Below are 4,544 nucleotides of genomic sequence, written 5' to 3' on the forward strand. Positions count from 1 at the left end.
CGTGTTCGATCTTTGGCGTACAGCCAGCCTAAAGGCGCGTCCACATACTCGGCTATTTGTCGAATATCATCCACTTGCCAAACATTTGCCGACTCGAGCAAGTTTCGCCTCACATGGACCCACTGGCACTGGCATACGAGAAATGCATTTTCACAGATTCGCCACGCCGCTGCTCCGGCACGAGACCTCAGCGCTGTCTTCGACACGCGATCCAAGGTGTTTCGGATGACTAATGAGCTTACCCAAACGGAAAAGTAAATTGTCGTGATAATTAACCCTTTGCACTCGAAGGCCTTTTTCTCTTAGGCGAGCTAGCAACTCCATACGATTTCGGCTATATTAGGGAATCGTTTTACTGGTACTTTATCTGAAATTCAAGCAAACGTATACAAATAATACAATTTATAAAACATACAACGTATCAAACAAAATCTGTTAAATATTTCACTTTGTATTTGGTTTTTGTATGATATTTTACAAAACAATCCCCCGAGATGGATTCTCAGTTTGTTAGGGCATGTATCGTAATAGTATGAGCTTTCCTCGCCTGAGGTTTATTACGGCCATAGCAAACCTTACAGCCATTACGAACCTTTACCTCTTTCAAAACAATACGAAGCTTTCCATTTAGCCGAGACTCATCGCTGATTTGGTCTCGCCGCTTGATCGCGATGCTGGCGATACGGTTCTCCCGATTCTTCCACAAGCGTTTCTACCGTTTCTACCGTTCAACGCTGACCATTCCCATTCCTCGAACCACATTGTTCCAATAGAGCATTCGAGTCGCGCTTTTCGATCAAATGTTTCGTCTTTTCCTCGTTATTCCAGCCTGTGTCGCCTATCGTTGCTTATTCTTTTGCGTCGTTGAGTATCGTTGCGCAGACTATTGTGTCGTTAAACTCCATTGCATGTAGAGCTTGGTCTTACGTTTTCCGGCTGACTATGCTCGCGATGTTCATTTATTCTTCTGGTAAACGAGAGAGATAATTTTTTGACATGCCAATTGGCAACGTCGCAACGTAAATTTAACCTCTTTTTATTTTTTATTTTCGTAATTGCTCAGCTTACCGAACGTTCTTCCTGTTGTTTTGCATTCTTGACTTTATCTTTGCCTACATTTATTTTAAGGTCTTCTATTGTAACAGAAGAGGACCGTGTTACTTGAGAAACGTCCAAGAATAATGGCTGATAAATAAATAATATACGTCGCGCGCGATAGGAAGTCAGACGGTTACTTTTGCGTCCAATGGAAACGACGGCATCGTGGCGCCGCTGGGGCACGGTTGGCCCCCGCACAAGGGAAAGAGCTCCTCCACCTGCTAAAAAACTACTATCGCCACCAGGATGATCCCCTTCGTACTGTGCAATTTTATTTCACCAAATATTTCTGTGAAACTTGTAGTTTCGAAGACACCTGACGTGCTAATAGGTATTCACCCACCCTGTATAATTAGGAACTTTAGTAAAAGTACAGTCGTACTGATCTCGCATACGTCCATAATAAATCAATAAGTATATCAACACATGCATTCGTAATACTCGCAAAATGATTGCTGCAACAATGCTGACTGTTGTCGCGTTCTGTTTCAGATTTTTATGAATTATTATTTATGAGTTTTTTTTTTCTTTTTTTTTCTTTTTTTTTTTTAATATCGGGTTTTATAACATATCAAACTTTCAGCAACTTCCTAAATTGCAATTCGACTTAAATTGAAAAAATACACCGTGCAAATCTGTACCGTAAGAAGGTGCGTTAAAATTACAAAATTTTTATATCGTTTATCGTAAAACTGGGATCACCTAACAATAATAATTTGCTATAAGACGTTAGATTGTTTAACGGAATCAACGTTTTCTAAAATGTAACTTGTTTTAGCATACTTTTATGCGAATACTGTGTAATTTACCTTGAGTCGGTGTTACTTAAAACGAACAGTTCTCGGTACGCGGATACCTCGCTCTTTCATTGTGTATTTTTCACCAGCGTTCGGTTGCCTCGTCGTGAATGTTTCGGTGTTAAAAATAAAGTTAGAGTCCCGCGGAGACAAAGAAACGCCAATTTGAAATTCCGTAATGGAAATATTATTTATTACGTCAAAGTCGGTCGCGTGAATGCGGACGAACGACGCTGAAGAAGACGAGAAACAGGCAACGTAGCCTTAAACGATAGACAGCGAAGTAAGAGTAGGAGAGACCGAATCTAAGATTATTTCGGAATTGGCCAGAGATAAACCGGGCCAACGTCGACCGAACGAAGCAAACCAAAGTGAACGAAGCCTTGAGGCTTGAGTCATCTCGCTCCGCTTGAATTTGGCTCGTTTGCAATATTACGCACAATAACGTAATAACGAACACGCTTTTACCTTCCTCCGCGTTTTTTTTTTTTTTTTTTTTTTTACGGAAATATTTCAATTTTTTGTTGTTTCTGTCAGTCAGTGCGTCCGTTCTAAGGATGACGAATATTTTTCTGTCTTCTTTAAAACGTCACTTAAGGGATGTTCTGGTCTGACCGGTTCGAACACAGATTTTTTAAAAAAAAATTGTACTTTTAGAATCTTTAGAATATTCAAAAGCGTCCACCCAAAAGGATCTCTCGACATTCGAAAAATTTACGGAATTACGGAAGCATTCGTTAAACAGTACGCGATGCATATTTCTACTTCCATGTCGTCAAACACGTAACATTTAATGTTGTTCTGGATTTGGATCGTTGCGATGTGAACAAATCAAGATACATAAATTTTGCCCAAAAACCAGTAAAACAGCATCGGAAGTAATAGTAGCGGGAAGCTTAACACGACAAACTTTAAACGCGTTCTCTTTAAAATTACTTTTCTCGTCCTTGCATGCGAAGTTTCTCAGTATTTACTCAATCGATTTGCTTAAACCGATGATGTTCCAAAAGAAAATGGTTTTTGTCGAAAAATGACGGTGGACAATTTTCAAAATACTAGAAATTATTATTTTGTTACGACACCAAGAAGTTAAAAAAGAAAAAAAAGAAAAGCGTGTAAATTCGATACACATTCATAGTGGTGCCGTTTCGTCAGTAGTCAGAATATTGTTTATTTAAGAATTCACAAATTTGATTTGTCTGAAATACGTAACCTGGAATCTGTCGCGAAAACAACGCGTCGTTGAGGACAATATCTCGATATTTATTATAAAACAATCGCCAATGAAAGAAATACAAATAAGTAGTTTTAGCTAAGCGTATAGTAGTGCAATTAATGCGAATGTTTTTTTGTATATCAAAAATTAAGGAACTCGCTTTTGCAAGTTCAATGTCAGTGTTAATTTTAATGAGAAATTCGATACAACACGGCTCATATCGACTTCCTTGGTACTTGTAGTATTATTCTGAAACTTTTTTTTTATTTTCATTACTTTCTTCATTTACGATTAACTTTACTTTTACCTAACTCTGATTGAATTATTTTAAATACTTGTATCAAGTATCGTTAAAAAAGGAGACAATGAGAATAACGATAGAAACAAAGTCGAGAAAGTACGTTTCCAAAGAATGTGTAAAGCGACGTCCATTTTTTATTGAAGAAAAATAGAAAGAATTCATTATGCTCTTTGAAAAAGCTGGGTATAATTACGTTAAGATACAATTTTTAATCGGTATGTGTAATTTTACGTAAAGCCTTTGAAAAGTAAATTGAAAGAATGCGCTATGATAGTCTTGCGTTCGAGTAAGGAACTTCTCTTAGTGCTAAATGGAAAACAATTTGGCTGCGCGACAAGAGGAACACCGGTGTTGCATTACGTCTCGTCGAAAGGGAATGAGCGCCAGCCAGTTCCGACCCACTTGTTTCAATACCTCGCAGCCAATGCTCCGTGAAATACTATTTCGAAATAATTTTTTATAAATAAAAGAGCGTCTACCCCACGCGGAAGAAAGAAGTGATATATCATTATGTTCCCTTAATTTTTGTTATTGAAACTTTTCTTTACATATAAAGGGACGTTCAAAGAAGAAAATTTGACAGTGTAGATTTAATTTGAATGTATATATATATATAGATATAGTAGTCTCAAGGAAAGGATTCGGTCAAAACTAGTATATATACTAGTAGTTTAGTATATATACTAAATTGTCTAAGTTATATCGAAAAGTTTTTTTGTTTTTAAAGCCTAGTTGATTTTATTAAGTGTACAAATAAGTTCGGTGCCTTTACATATACTCAGCTGTGATTACATTTCAAATTGAAATTTTTTTTCCCGCCGATCGGTATCTTAAGGTATTAGCCATAGACATATGAAAGTATAGACCGAGCCATGAAGACTGTATAAGGAGATCCAACTCCCTAAGAAAGTTACTAGAAAACTTATCAAAATACCGAACTTGAAGTTATGAATATTTCGTCCACTCGCGGCGCAAGTGCGCACAGACTACGATATATATATATATATATATGTCATATGTGTATGTATTATTATTGTATATATATGATAAAAATTTATTTTCAAACATATAACCATATTTTCAATTGTAGTCCTATTTAAACTTCCCGCTGTAAAAGAGGAACGTAAGATGT

General features: G+C 36.9%; 1 long non-coding RNA gene across 3 annotated transcripts; it reads right to left on the reverse strand.

The window, feature by feature from the left end:
* Positions 1–431: 431 nt before the first annotated feature.
* On the reverse strand, positions 432–2,375 carry LOC128888369 (uncharacterized). 3 transcript variants are annotated; one of them, XR_008460237.1, is made up of 3 exons: positions 1,908–2,373; positions 1,069–1,800; positions 432–967 (listed from the first exon to the last, which is right to left on the reverse strand). It is a non-coding gene; the product is annotated as an uncharacterized LOC128888369 (long non-coding RNA). The 3 variants fall into 3 exon arrangements; XR_008460238.1 differs by having other exon boundaries at positions 1,069–1,442; positions 1,908–2,362; XR_008460236.1 differs by having other exon boundaries at positions 1,069–2,375.
* Between the last annotated feature and the right edge of the window lie 2,169 nt (positions 2,376–4,544).

Source organism: Hylaeus anthracinus, unplaced genomic scaffold, assembly GCF_026225885.1.
Source record: "Hylaeus anthracinus isolate JK02 unplaced genomic scaffold, UHH_iyHylAnth1.0_haploid 11994, whole genome shotgun sequence".
In the NCBI taxonomy this organism is placed as follows: Eukaryota; Metazoa; Arthropoda; class Insecta; order Hymenoptera; family Colletidae; genus Hylaeus; species Hylaeus anthracinus.